The sequence below is a fragment of the Trichomycterus rosablanca genome, chromosome 4, assembly GCF_030014385.1.
Source record: "Trichomycterus rosablanca isolate fTriRos1 chromosome 4, fTriRos1.hap1, whole genome shotgun sequence".
Classification (NCBI taxonomy): domain Eukaryota; kingdom Metazoa; phylum Chordata; class Actinopteri; order Siluriformes; family Trichomycteridae; genus Trichomycterus; species Trichomycterus rosablanca.
In genome coordinates this window covers 16,908,295-16,924,163 of record NC_085991.1, presented here as the reverse complement: position 1 = coordinate 16,924,163, position 15,869 = coordinate 16,908,295, and the positions used below count along the sequence as shown (strand labels likewise).

Sequence of the window (15,869 nt, the reverse complement as noted above, 5' to 3'; positions counted from 1 at the left end):
ATCCGCAGACAAATATGCAATTTATGTTGAGTTTTAAGACATGTTTTGTACATTTACATTTGCTGCATTTAGCAGACACTTTTATCCAAAAAGACTTGAACCGGCAACATTCTGATTACTACACCAGTACCTCAACCACTAGGCTACAACTGCCCCTGTACATTGACTGTTCTGTGCCTAAAAATAAATAAATAAATTTAATAAAAAAATCATCATACTCCTTTGTTAGTGTCACAAGAGACTAAGGAAGATTGCACGTGGTCTGTGTCTAGGTTTTAAATACCTCAAACATTTCCCCCTCCATGCCCAAATCGCCAGTTTTCCTTCCGAAACCACTGTCCAAACTGTTTTCCTGTGTTCCAGAGAGAGTTTTTCTAAACCCTCTCCATACTGAATCAGATTATCTGTTAAAATCACACTCTCTCTCCACCACTGTGCCACTAGCCTCCAAAAGGCCTCGACACAGGGGCAGGACCAGAAAACATGTCTTATCGTCTCCTCTCCCTTACATCCCATTGGGCACTGTGGGGTACGCGCATGCCCGAAACGATATAGGCGCTCTCTAACCGGGAGACGACCCCAAGCCCCCAGCCAGTTTAGATCTTTTGCCTCTCCTTCCAGACTTTTGAGTTGGAGGATTTTCCATTTAATTTCTCTTCCCGTTACATGGCCAGTGGAAGGTGTTGGCTGTTTTCCCATAAAGTGGTCGTAGAGGTTTCTATGTTTTAGAACAAGGCCGTCTTTTACACAATCGGGATGGGACTGCAATACTTTTTTCATGCACTTGTAGTGGCAAGGCCCAGTGAAAGACCATGGACGTGATCTTTCCAACGGCGCTAAGCTTCTAAGTGGGAAACCTGTCCAGTATTTTGCAAAGCAGACAGCAAGGTGGTCTAACGGAGAGACCACCAAACCAGCTTGAAATGCCATGAAAAGCGCCATGATTTTCTTGGGGAGGCACGGGACCCCCCCTCCCCCCTCCCTCCTTCCCCAATTGGCTGATACATGATGGCCCTTTGTACTATCTCCATTTTCCTCTTCCAGATAAATTCAAAGGTCATCCTTTCCAATCTTGGCCCCCCAGCCTTAGGAATTGGATATACTCGAGCCAGGTGAGACAGCCGGGACAGAATATCTGTCTTCACCACTTGGACTCTTCCAATAAGGGACAGTCTTCTTGTTCCCCAGCAAGCCAGTCTCTGCTGTATCTTTTTTAAATGGTTGCTCCAATTCCTTGCACCACTAGCTGAGTGAAAAAAATTTACCCCCAGGATTTTAATCCCGTCCACACATTCTAGATAGTTCCCCATTCCGCCAGTCTTACCCTTCCAGGCGCCACATGGCATAACCATTGACTTAGCTGTGTTCACCGCTGCCCCGGTGGCACGGCAGTAAATTCCCATGTGGTGCTCTACACGGGGGAAATCTTCTTCCCGCATTAGGAAGAGTGTTAAATCATTTGCATACAGTGAGACTAGGGCTTTATTTCCGCTCCCTCCTGGCACATGAAAACCTGTCAGGTTGGGGTCCCTACGTAGACTTGTGGCTAACGACTCGATTACCAAAACATACAATAGTGGGGACAGCGGGCACCCCTGTCGCACGCCTCCTGCCTGCTGAACTGACCTGGACAGGAAACCGTTGACACAAACCCTGCTCTCTGCCTCTCTGTACAGCGTGTCTCCATGTCTTTATATTCCTCCTCAGACAGCTTACCTGTAAGGTTTCCCAATAACAACTAAGCCTCTTTTCCCTCCTGACCTCTCTGACTAAAGAGTCCTTCATAGAAATGTGCTGCTGCATTCAACATCCCCCCCCGCTGATCTGATTCCGTTCCCATCTACTTCCAAGCATTCAATTAAGGCCTTTTTCTGTTTTGCCCTCACGGCTTGGAACGAAAACCTAGATGGCCGCTCCCCCTCCAGCCTATCCCGCTCTCTGGCCTGTATCATGAAAGCCGCTGCTCGACTCTCAAACCAGCCACGGATTTGGTCTTTCAATATGGCAAAGCGGTCCCAGTCTGTAGATTCTCCTCTCGCGATCTTTGCTCCTAAAATCTGCATTTCTACTGACACAGCCCGAGTCTCTGCCTGTCTTTCAAAGGCCCTCCTTTTAGCCCATTCTCTACAAAAAATGGCTGTGCGGTCTTTTATTCCTTCCCACCAGTCACCCCATGTGGGCCACCCTTTCCTTAATGCCACCCAGCCTCTGAAGGCTACCCGATATACCTCAATGAACGTCTTTTAGCAGGCTTGTATTAAGCCGCCAATAATATTGTCCTCTCCTCTGCTCGTTAAGAACCACAGTAGCCCCAACCAAATTATGATCCGAAGCCCACATGGGGCAGTTTATGTAGTCCCTCACCTCTTGGCTTTTTGGGAGGAACAGGTAGTCCAGCCTGGACTTTGCTCCTCGGGAGTTACTCCAGGTGAATCTTGGCACACTAGGCTCTTTTAACTTTCCCACATCCACAAATTGTGGCACAATGCCTGTAGTTCTCGGCACCCCTCCCCAGCCTCTACCTTATCCAGGGAGACGTTGAAATCCCTTGCCATGATTACAAGCCTATTTGTATAACAAACACTTTCCAGCGTTTCAAAGAACTCCCCTCTCCCTCCCTTGGCGCAGGGAGCGTAGATTTTCATATTTTAAATCCTTAAGTTTCCCCCTTTTTTTCCTTTCACTTAAGCAGCGGAGCATCTTCATCCATTTCTTCTCTTCTTTCCAATACTTCGTACCGATTTCCCTTCAAAGTCCGAGTCCGTCTTACCGGTTCCCCTTCTGTTTCTCCTTCTCTTTCTTCCCCTGGGAATGGTCGTTTTCCCACCATCACCACCTCCAGAGGCTCCGCCATAGATTGAAAAATACTGTCTGCCCAATCCCTCAGCTCCTGTTCACGCTCTTGCACCTCCATGTTTCCCTGATCTTTTTTCTTCTGAAGCTCCTCCTCTGCCTGTAGCTCATGTGCCATCTTTGTGGTCCCAGCAGGGGGCTCTCTCTCTTCTCTCCTGTCCTCCTGGACCTCCTCTTGTGCTGCTGCAGATTGCTGCTGCAGATCTCCTTTGTTCTCAGGAGCCTGCTTTCCCGCTTTTTTTTGGTGATTTCACCGAAAGAGCTACTGTTTGGTTCTTTGGACCCGCTCTTTGGGTCTTTTCTCCTTCTTTCTCTTCCCCTTCCCTGTCCTCTGTGAAGAGGTCAGCAAAGGTTTTCCTCCTCAATGGGCACTCTTTATACAAATGGTCCTCCTCTCCACACAAGCTACATTTCTTTGGAGCAGTGCACCATGCTGCTTCATGTTCCTGTGACCCACAGAACCGGCATTTTTGGCTGTTACATGCCGCTTTGGTGTGTCCCATTTCCCCACACTTTCTGCACCTTAGCGGCTGTCCAGGGTAAAACAAGAAACCTCGGTGCGGCCCAATTGCAAAGGACCCTGGTGGCTGCACAACCCCTCCAGGGCTGGATGCATCCGGGCAAAACCTCACCTGGTACTTCAGATGCCAAATTTGTTTATTATTTTCAGTCCCCCTTCCACTTTTAGGCAATATCTCTTCAGAAATTGCTTCATGTCCTCTTCCTCTACAAAGGGGTTATACATATGGACTGTCACCGGGATGTCTTCCCAAATGTATAATGCTCTTACCCTGAGACCCTCCAACACTGGGTGAAGCTGGTGTCTATCCCAGGCTGCAATAAACTCCAGGCACGTTGTCATGTCCCTGAACGTAACATCCATAAATCCAGCTTTTGTAAAGTCCTGCAAGCACAGAACTGATTGCAGTGGTACTTTGAGTAGTCCTTGAAAAACTTCCTTCACCAGATAATCCAAGCAGAATTCCAAATTACGCTTTTGAGCTGCTTCCTGTTGCACTTCCACTCTCACAGAGTTTTTTAACCGCGCCACTCGGGCCGGCCCTCTCACGTCGCTTTCCGCCATAATAAGAACAGATACTACACTTGATCTTAGCCAAAAGGCCGAGAAGCGATAACCTGAAATAGGCGCCGGCCGCCTTCACGCCCACACTCCTTCTGTCATTCCACCAGCAAAAGAGCAGCTTTGCAAAGGCAAAGCCATCAAAAAATAAGTTGAACTTGTTAACGTTCCTCTCCACGGAAATCTTTAGTAAAAGGCGAAAGATTTGTACGTGAATGAAGAGAAACTCCAGCCCTGCTCACCGGTCGCCCGGGCCTCCATAGGCCACCGACCGCTCAAGGAAGAGGGCTCGAGGTAGAGCGACGAAAACCTGCAGCAGGAGGGCCCTTGGGTTGTCGGGTGGGTGACGAGGCAGCAGAAGAGGCAGCACAGCCTTCGCCTGGAGAAACACAGGGTGGGGGAAAATGAGGCCTTTTTTCTCTCTCTTTTTTTAATTATTTTTTATTTTTTTAGGTAAAACGGAGGGAAAATGAAAAAGCAGGAAAAAGGGGACTCCCTAGCGCAAAAGGCCCGAGGAAACCCCGGGCCTGGGCTAAGCAAAGGTCTAAGGCGACGTAACCCTTATCCCAACAGTGGCAACTTGTTGGTGGTGGGACTTGAACCGGCAACCTTCTGTTTACTAGTCCAGTACCTTAACCACTGAGCTATCACTGCCCTCATGCCTACATGTAATTAAAATGATCACATTGTCTTGCCCTGTCATGTTACAACATTAAACATTCCAAAAAATGGATTCCAATTAACCAGCAATACGGAGGTCAAAGCAGTCTAAATGTTTGTGCAGCAAAGGCAGCCTCAGATATGTATGAACTGTGTGTACTACTTAAACTGAAATTCAGATCAGAAACCAACTTAAATGTTTTTGGTTGATACCAGCAGAGATACTGTGCTGTTTGTTTGTTTATTAGGGTTGTAAACGTCATGTTTTACACTTTGGTTACATTTATGATAGGAAACAGTAGTTACTCATTACACAAGGTTCATCAGTTCACAAGGTTATATTGAACACAGTCATGGACAATTTTGTTTCTCCAATTCACCTCACTTGCATGTCTTTGGACTGTGGGAGGAAACTGGAGCACCCAGAGGAAACCCACACAGACAGAGGGAGAACATGCAAACTCCAGACAGAAAGGACCCGGACCGCCCCACTTAAGGATCGAACCCAGGACCTTCTTGCTGTGAGGCGACAGTGCCACGCACTTAGCCACCGTGCCACCATGCCACCCAAGATACTGTGCTAAAAGTTAATAGTATATTAATATAATACAATAATATTTAAGTATTGGTATATTCATATAGAGCATTACCTTAAATAATAATAGTTGTTAGATTTAATTTTAAAGGTTTATTTTTTATTTTTTATTTACGCTTTACTCTTTAATATGACAACGTTCATTATTTCCATAACCAAAAAAGCCTTGTTAGTCAACAAAAGACGTTTCCACTGCCCGTTGGTCCAGTGGTTAAATGAGGACATAAAAGCATGAGGCAAACATGCATACTTATGATTTTATTTTTGATGCTGCTATTTCTTATTGTATTGTATTGAATGTTTGTATTATTGTTATTGTTACTGGTATTGAGTGCTATTGGTACATACTTTACAAAAACAAAACATTGACAGCACCTGATTTTCTCAAAAGAGGGCGCTATTTGTTTGTTTTTATTCATATACAATGGTTCGTTAGTCTATCTTCACAATATCAGATAAAGGTTAACATGAGTTGACATGGATGTAACTGGATTGGGGGTGGGGAGCCAGATGTGGTTACATACAGCAGAGACACTTTCAACTCTGTATATCAGATCTGAATCAGACACTCAGTACAATGATGTTACTCCTCTTCTTCATTTTCATTATTGTTGATGATAATGGTAAGTGATATACAATAGGCATCATATTTAAATATATTTGTATTAATTTTCTACTATTAGAAGCATAAATTCTAAATTTAGAAATAAAACGTATTTAATATAGTTCTAACTAAATGTTATAAATTGTTATAATGTTTTATATCAGAAGCTGCTGAGAGCATTAGACCAGATCAAAACAGCTCATCTTCAACTGAAGGAAGCAGCATCACACTGTCCTGTACATATGATGGATCAGTTCAGAGTCTTCACTGGTATCAACAAAAACTTGGATCAAAACCAGAGTATTTAGTGCTGATTATTGGAGATGGTGAAGATATTAAAACAGCTCAAGCGTCTGACCCAAGAATCTCAATGAAACGCTACAAAACACAAACAAAAAAAACAATGGAACTGGAGATCGTCTCTGCTGCAGTATCTGATTCTGCACTGTACTACTGCGCTCTGGAGCCCACAGTGACAGGAAACACAGCTATACTGTACAAAAACCTGTTATCAGAGGAGGGAGCTATTAGCATGTTTACATTTTATCACTTGCTGCTTCTTGTATCCCAAGTCTGTTTGTCTAATAAACAATCAGTGTTTTAGCTCAGTGGTTATTTTTGTCTTGTGGACTTCCCATACCATTCGGTGACCATGTGATAAAGTGTTTTCAATGTTTTGTCTGATTTTGTCCCATTCTTTCTGCAAACACTTCTTAAGGTGTGCAAGCACAGGATTGCAAAATTTTCTGTACATTTGATATTGGGGAAAGGTTAAGACTGCAGGCAGACGTCGTAAAGGCAGAATCTAAAATCTCAATGTACTTTTCTACATTAATGATGCCATTGGATAACTGTAAATGATCTTTGCCATGGGCACTGACTCAACACCATATTATGACAGATACAGGCTTTTGGATTGCAACATTTGGTTACTGATAACAATCTGGATCTTTGGTTTAAAGCACTCATCATTCATAAAAAAAAAAAAAAAGATATGAAATACTGACCATAATGGCCATAAGGTGAACTAAGAAAAAGTGAAAAAGTTCCCACGTCTGGGCACTACTTTTCAAATGCATTTTTGCATGCACAATGCCCTGACAGACTTTGTGTTAGAAGTTCTCTACAAAATATCCTGCAGTTTTTTTTTCCACAGCCCATAAATGTATATAAATGTAAAATTTAAAAAACGAAAATTATATGCTGCTGGTTTTGCTTCTAATTTCATTTATATTTAGTTGAACAACACAAAATAGCTCCAAAACTAACATTGATACATGTACCTAAACATCAGAGACAAGTATGTATGCATTAGTATGCTCAAGTGTGGAATCAGACCATAAAATATGGCAAATTTAAACAAAATATGGTTGATATTCAGTATCTGGCCCTAAATAAAAGCATACATACACATGCCAAATTTTGTTTGTTTTACACAAAAATTCAGAGGAAGGAAATACAAAAAATACACTTGTTCAAGATGGTTGAAATTAGTCAATTCGTTACTCTACCCACTTTAGTTTTAAATAATGGCAAAAATTAAGAATTCTGCAATATAAGCAATACAACTTAAAATCAGTTCATACATAACATTCAGACATGTGGTAATGTGACACCATAACTCATTCTAGCATTTAGTACTCTCAAATCCTTTCTCCTTGTACAGTAGTGTTCAAATCATTATAATAACTTTTATTTCCATAAATGCAAAAGCACTGAAAATACTACACTTTCAATTCTAAATCAAAACATTAACTAAATGTAGCCAGTTTGTGTTAATCCTTTACAGAAAGTTAAGAAAAATGAATATTAGGCTGTTCAAAAAAATAGCAGTGCCAGCATTTTTCTTTAAAAACTAAAAAAATGTATCTATAATATGAAAAAATGTTTGAGGTTTCACTTTACTTTAAATTACTGAACTAATATTTAGTGGCATAACAATTGTTTCCGAGATCTGTGTTGCATGGAGTCGACCAACTTCTGGCACCTCTGAACAGGTATTCCAGTCCAGGATGATTAGACTACAGTCCACAGTTCTTCTGCATTTTTGGGTTTTGCCTCAAAAAAACGTGTTTCAGACGTCAGCCCACAAGTTCTCTCTGGGATTGAAGTCAGGGGATTGGGCTGGTCACTCTATTACCTCAATCTTGTTTGTCTGTAACCAAGATGTTTTGGGTCATTGTCATGTTGAAACACCCATTTTAAGGACATTTCTTCTTCGACATAGGGCAACATGATCTCCTCAAGTATTCTGATATATTTAAATTGATCCATGATCCCTCGTATGTGATAAATAGGCGTAACACCATGGTATGAAAAACATCCCCATATCATCATTTTGTACCACCATGCTTTACTGTCTTTACAGTGTACTGTGGCTTGAATTCAGTGCTCGAGGGTCGTCTGACATACTGTCTACGGCCACTAGACCCAAAAAAACAATTTAGCTTTCATCAGTCCACAAATGTTGAGCCATTTCTCTTTGGACCAGTCAATGTGTTCCTTGGCAAATTTGAACCCATTCAGGACACGTCTTTATCTTAACAACGGGACTTTGCAGGAGTTCTTGCTGGTAAATTGGCTTCACTTAATCATCTTCTGTACTTACTGGTAACTTCAGATGTTCCTTGATCTTTCTGGTGGTGATCATTGGCTGAGCCTTTGCCATTCTGGCTATTCTCTGATCCATTCGGACAGTATGTAGTTCCACGCTTCCTTCTGCGTCTTTCAGGTTTTGGTTGTCACTTTAAGGCATTTTAGCTGAGCAGCCAATAATTTGCTGCACTTCTCTGTATGTTTTTTCCCTCTACAATCAACTTTTTAATCAAAGTACGCTGTTCATCAGAACAATGTCTGGAACAACCCATTTTACCCAATATTTCAAAAGGAAATGAGCTATGACAAACCTGTGCAACATTTGCCACCCTCCTACATTAAATAAGGGCCAAAATTGACACCCGTTCTTCTGCAGAATGAATGACTTCATCAATTGAACTCCTCACTGCTATTATTTTGAACAACCCTCTTTGAATCAATGCTTCAATTACTCAGAATGAGTGGGATGCATGTCCTAATTGTTGGGTTTGTTTTGTTTTCATTACTCTACTACAGTTTCAAGTGAATTTTTTGCTATCACTTCTACTAAAAACAGTGATTTATCAAGTTAATGGTGTTGGACTGCTATTTTTTTGAACACTACTGTAAGTCACCCTCTTAGCCACCCTGTGCCTGACCACATACAGTATATATATATATATATATATATATATATATATATATATATATATATATATATATATATATATATACATATACATATAGTGGGGGAAATAAGTATTTGATCCCCTGCTGATTTTGTAAGTTTACCCCCTTACAAAGACTTGAACAGTCTATAATTTTTATGGAAGGTTTATTTTAACAGAGAGAGACAGAATATCAACAAAAAATCCAGAAAAGTTATAAATTAATTTGTATTTAATTAAGGGAAATAAGTATTTAATCCCCTACCAACCAGCAAGAATTCTGACCCCCACAGACCGGTTATGTGCACAAAAGGCACACAAATTAGTCCTGTCCCTGTATAAAAGACTCCTGTCACAGAATCAATTTCTTCCGTTCAAATCTCTCCACCACCATGGGCAAGACCAAAGAGCTATCAAAGGACGTCAGGGACAAGATTGTAGACCTGCACAAGGCTGGAATGGGCTACAAGTCCATCAGCAAGAAGCTTGGTGAGAAAGAGACCACTGTTGGTGCGATCATTCGAAAATGGAAGAAATACAAGATCACAGTCAATCGCCCTCGCTCTAGAGCTCCATGCAAGATCTCACCTCGTGGGGTAAGAATGATTCTGAGAAAGGTGAGGTCAGTCCAGAATTACACGGGAGGAGCTTGTCAATGATCTCAAGGGAGCTGGGAGCAGAGAAATGCTGGATATGACACCAAGAACACCATCCCCACCGGGCATTTCTTTGCCTCCAAACACGGCGAGTGGAGTTGATGCCAAAGAGCTCAATTTTGGTCTCACCTGACCATATCACATTCTCCCAAGCTTTCTCTGAATCATTCAGGTGTTCATTGGCAAACTTCAGACGGGCCTGTACATGAGCCTTCTTGAGCAAAGGGACTTTGCGGGCACTGCAGGATCTCAATCCATTACGGCGAAGTGTGTTACTAATGGTTTTCTTGGTGACTGTGCTTCCAGCTCCCTTGAGATCATTGACAAGCTCCTCCCGTGTAATTTTGGGCTGACCTCACCTTTCTCAGAATCATTCTTACCCCATGAGGTGAGATCTTGCATGGAGCTCCAGAGTGAGGGTGATTGACTGTGATCTTGTATTTCTTCCATTTTCGAATGATCGCACCAACAGTGGTCTCTTTCTCACCAAGCTTCTTGCTGATGGTCTTGTAGCCCATTCCAGCCTTGTGCAGGTCTACAATCTTGTCCCTGATGTCCTTTGATAGCTCTTTGGTCTTGCCCATGGTGGTGGAAAGATTTGAACGGAAGAAACTGATTCTGTGACAGGAGTCTTTTATACAGGGACAGGACTAATTTGTGTGCCTCATGGGCACATAACCGGTCTGTGGGGGTCAGAATTCTTGCTGGTTGGTAGGGGATCAAATACTTATTTCCCTTAATTAATTACAAATTAATTTATAACTTTTATTTAATGTTTTTTTTCTGGACTTTTTGTTGATATTCTGTCTCTCTCTGTTAAAATAAACCTTCCATAAAAATTATAGACTGTTCAAGTCTTTGTAAGGGGGTAAACTTACAAAATTAGCAGGGGATCAAATACTTATTTCCCCCACTGTATATACGTATATATACAGTGTATCACAAAAGTGAGTACACCCCTCACATTTCTGCAGATATTTAAGTATATCTTTTCATGGGACAACACTGACAAAATGACACTTTGACACAATGAAAAGTAGTCTGTGTGCAGCTTATGTGCAATGTAAATTTATTCTTCCCTCAAAATAACTCAATATACAGCCATTAATGTCTAAACCACCGGCAACAAAAGTGAGTACACCCCTTAGTGAAAGTTCCTGAAGTGTCAATATTTTGTGTGGCCACCATTATTTCCCAGAACTGCCTTAACTCTCTTGGGCATGGAGTTTACCAGAGCTTCACAGGTTGCCACTGGAATGCTTTTCCACTCCTCCATGACGACATCACGGAGCTGGCGGATATTCGAGACTTTGCGCTCCTCCACCTTCCGCTTGAGGATGCCCCAAAGATGTTCTATTGGGTTTAGGTCTGGAGACATGCTTGGCCAGTCCATCACCTTTACCCTCAGCCTCTTCAATAAAGCAGTGGTCGTCTTAGAGGTGTGTTTGGGGTCATTATCATGCTGGAACACTGCCCTGCGACCCAGTTTCCGGAGGGAGGGGATCATGCTCTGCTTCAGTATTTCACAGTACATATTGGAGTTCATGTGTCCCTCAATGAAATGTAACTCCCCAACACCTGCTGCACTCATGCAGCCCCAGACCATGGCATTCCCACCACCATGCTTGACTGTAGGCATGACACACTTATCTTTGTACTCCTCACCTGATTGCCGCCACACATGCTTGAGACCATCTGAACCAAACAAATTAATCTTGGTCCCATCAGACCATAGGACATGGTTCCAGTAATCCATGTCCTTTGTTGACATGTCTTCAGCAAACTGTTTGCGGGCTTTCTTGTTTAGAGACTTCAGAAGAGGCTTCCTTCTGGGGTGACAGCCATGCAGACCAATTTGATGTAGTGTGCGGCGTATGGTCTGAGCACTGACAGGCTGACCCCCCACCTTTTCAATCTCTGCAGCAATGCTGACAGCACTCCTGCACCTATCTTTCAAAGACAGCAGTTGGATGTGACGCTGAGCACGTGCACTCAGCTTTTTTGGACGACCAACGCGAGGTCTGTTCTGAGTGGACCCTGCTCTTTTAAAACGCTGGATGATCTTGGCCACTGTGCTGCAGCTCAGTTTCAGGGTGTTGGCAGTCTTCTTGTAGCCTTGGCCATCTTCATGTAGCGCAACAATTCGTCTTTTAAGATCCTCAGAGAGTTTTTTGCCATGAGGTGCCATGTTGAAACTTTCAGTGACCAGTATGAGAGAGTGTGAGAGCTGTACTACTAAATTGAACACACCTGCTCCCTATGCACACCTGAGACCTAGTAACACTAACGAGTCACATGACATTTTGGAGGGAAAATGACAAGCAGTGCTCAATTTGGACATTTAGGGGTGTAGTCTCTTAGGGGTGTACTCACTTTTGTTGCCGGTGGTTTAGACATTAATGGCTGTATATTGAGTTATTTTGAGGGAAGAATAAATTTACACTGTTATATAAGCTGCACACAGACTACTTTTCATTGTATCAAAGTGTCATTTTGTCAGTGTTGTCCCATGAAAAGATATACTTAAATATCTGCAGAAATGTGAGGGGTGTACTCACTTTTGTGATACACTGTATATATTGTGACGGCAGGCTCCGCGCCTGCCGACACCAAAGGTCAGCCGAGCCACGCCAGTGCCTCAAAGCGTTCGCCAAGGAGCTGAAACCCCAAGCAAAACAACCCTCAGCACCAGTATTGTGGACCACAAAACTTGGAGGCAGAGGGCGGGGCCAGCTAATCATACACGGCTGGCAGCAGATAAACAGCCCAGATGCAACGCAGAGGGAAGAGGATAAAAAGGCCCATGTAGTGAGCAGAAGAGGAGGACTCTCCAGGAGAAAGCCACGCACTAACCCTTTTGTTCTCTCTCTCTCCCTTTTGCAACAGGCCACACAACGGACTCGGACCCTTAAACAAGTCCCGTTTGACTCTGCTCTAGCTCCCTGCATGCTAAGCCGTCTCCGGGGCTGCCGCTGACTCTCTCTGTCAATTATTGCCAGGGCTACGACGCATAGTGTTTCTTTGCCGCCTCATTTGGGGTGTAGTTTTAGTTCATTTTTTCTTTGCATCCGTTTTCGGACTCAGTACCTATGATTGCCAAATTTGTGTTTTCTGAGCCTGTAATAAACCTTATGCTATCTGACTAAGCCTGTGTCTGGTATGTGTGTTCAGCCCAGATGTCGGTTCCATTCACACTGGTGGAGAATGCGGGCATGAACACGCAGATTAGACAAAAAAAATCACTTAGTATTACAGTAACTGAAAACGGGTAAAGAAAAAAAAAGAGAAAAAAGTTTTCTTTTGGAGTTGTACCCTGCCTGAAGGAAGATGGAGAACTTACTCCAGACTATCCTCCAACAACAGGAGGTCACCCAGGAGCTGGCAAGGTCTGTGAGAGTGGTGGCAGAAGACCTGGTCGCCCTGCGACAGACGGCGCAACAACAGGCCTTACCGGACTCCCACCGCTCTGCCCAGCAGCTTCTAACTAAGCTCACTGCGGACGATGATGTAGAAGCGTACCTACACACCTTTGAGACCATTGCAGAGAGAGAGATGTGGGATAAGCTTGAGTGGACCCACATTCTGGCCCCCTACCTCACCGGAGAGGCCCAGTTGGCCTATTATTCCCTGGCTGCTGCAGAGGCAGAAGATTATGACCAGCTAAAAGCGGAGGTTTTGGCTCGGGTGGGTTTGTCAGCAGCGGCTGCGGCAGGAGAGTACCATGCCTGGGTATACCGCAACACACACCCTCCCAGACCACAAATGTCCCAGCTCCTCCGTATTACCAAACGCTGGCTACAGCCTAACCAGAACACGGCGGACCAGGTGGCTGAGAAGGTTGCCATGGACAGGTTTTTAAGAACCCTCCCCAGTGAGTTACGAAAGGCCGTAGGGTTCACAAACCCCACCTCGGCTCGCACTATGGTTGAGGCCACCGAGGCCGCAGAAACTACACTAGCCATGGCCAGGGCTGAACGGAGGGATCCGCCTGTGACATTCTTCCGACGTGAAGGGGGGCCCAAACCTGAACCACGGTTTCGACCACCCCAAAGGAGGCCGCCCCGACCAAATGCCCTCCCTAGCCCCAGGGATGAGCCCATGCCTACTGAACCTGAACCAGCGACCCCACCAAAGGCTTGGATGGCAGGCTGCGCAGTTCACCAAACCCATCTGAAGGCAACCCACACTCTGCGGCTTAATGGGAAAAAGGTCCCGGCCTTCTTTGACACCGGGAGTACGATCACCCTGGTCCGCCCCACTCTCCTGGGGCCATCCATAACACAGGAGGACTCCTTACCCATCTCCTGTATCCATGGAGACGTTCGGCATGTGCCCACAGCCCGGGTGAAATTAGGGAGAAGAAACCAAGACTGGCCCATCACCGTGGGGCTGGTGGAAGACCTCCCCGTTCCTCTCCTAGTTGGGAGGGATTTTCCTGGGTTTACCATCAAACCGGAGCCTCGGCCCAGAAGGAGAAAGGAAAAAGTGAATCCCCGAAGACAGCATACCACCCTCCTCGCTGGGGAAGCGGAGGAGGATGAGTCTACTACCCCCGAAGGTGAGCCACAATCCTGTTCTAACACTCTGTCTGATCTCACCACTCAGGTGCTCAAAGAAAGTGCCTTTGCCAAGGAGCAAAAATCAGATGATCGGCTGAGGAATGCGTGGAGCCAAGTGGCAGTGGTCGAAGGGGAGAATGTTACTGGGCAGCGGCTGCCCACAGAGTATTTCCTAGTAAGAAACGGTCTACTCTACTATATGACGGTTCGGAGGGGTGAGTGTACAGAATTGCTTGTCTTACCCCGATCTAAAATAGACACTGCTATGTATTTGGCTCACATGCATCCCCTGGGTGGACACCTGGGACATGAAAACACCCTGACAAAACTAAAAGACAGATTTCATTGGCCATCTATGGCAGCTGAGGTCAGAAATGTTTGCCAACGCTGTGCCGTGTGTCAGTCGACCTCCCCTAGGAAACCACCGCCGGCTCCCCTCATTCCCTTGCCGATTATCGAGGTCCCCTTTGAAAGGTTGGGCCTGGACCTGGTAGGGCCACTCCCGAAATCCGCCCGGGGGCACGAATACCTCTTGGTCCTTGTTGACTATGCTACCCGCTATCCCGAGGCAGTGCCTTTGCGGAAAGCCAATGCCCGAAATATCGCCCGAGAGCTAGTGCTTCTCTTCAGCCGAGTGGGCATCCCAAAAGACATCCTAACCGACCAGGGCACGCCCTTTGTCTCCAAACTAATGAAAGAGATACAGTATGTCGTCTCCTGAAAGTCAAACACTTACAAACCTCAGTATACCATCCGCAGACGGATGGTCTTGTCGAGCGGTATAACCAAACGCTGAAGAGAATGCTGCGACGCTTGATCGATGAGGATGGCCGGAACTGGGACCTCCTTCTACCCTATGTCCTTTTTGCGGTAAGGGAAACACCACAAGCCTCTGTGGGTTTTACGCCTTTCGAACTCCTTTACGGGAGAAGACCCAGAGGTTTGTTGGATGTGGCCAAGGAGGCCTGGGAAAGTCAACCCTCTCCTTTCAAGACAGTGATTGAATATGTGCGAGACATGCAGGCCCGCATCGAAAAAGTTGCCCCACTGGTCAAGGAACATATGGAGCAGGCCCAACGCACACAACAGATGGCCTATAACCGGACCGCCAAGCCCAGAGAATTTCAACCAGGGGACAGAGTCCTAATCCTGGTACCAAGCGCCAACTGTAAGTTTTTGGCCCGGTGGCAGGGGCCCTACACCATTATGGAAAGAGTAGGTTCGGTAAACTATAAAGTACATCAGCCAGGTAAGCGAACCAGCAATCAGTTGTACCACATCAATCTTATCAAGAAATGGATTGAACCCTTACCCCTGCTTTCAGCTGTTGCTCAAGTACAGGTGCCGCCCCCTCGTGATGTCCTACAGATGAGTGAGGAACTCTCTCCTAACCAAAAACAAGAGTTGAAAGAACTTCTGGATCGCTACGGTGAAGTGTTCTTCCCGGTTCCTGGCCAAACCCACCTTATCCAGCACGACATCAAAACCCCTCCAGGGTTAGTAGTGAGACAAAGACCCTACCGCTTACCTGAAGCCAGGAGAAGGGCTGTGGAGGAGGAAATACAGAAAATGTTGGAGTTGGGGGTTATTGAGCCCTCCGACAGCCCCTGGTCCAGCCC

At 44.9% G+C, this 15,869-nt stretch overlaps 1 non-coding gene and 1 pseudogene across 1 annotated transcript; both read right to left on the bottom strand.

The window, feature by feature from the left end:
- Positions 1 to 3,881: 3,881 nt before the first annotated feature.
- Positions 3,882 to 3,987, bottom strand: LOC134312672 (U2 spliceosomal RNA; annotated as a pseudogene).
- A 66-nt stretch (positions 3,988 to 4,053) lies between these two features.
- LOC134312955 (U5 spliceosomal RNA) lies at positions 4,054 to 4,169 on the bottom strand. The gene has a single exon (XR_010011866.1). It is a non-coding gene; the product is annotated as a U5 spliceosomal RNA (small nuclear RNA).
- Between the last annotated feature and the right edge of the window lie 11,700 nt (positions 4,170 to 15,869).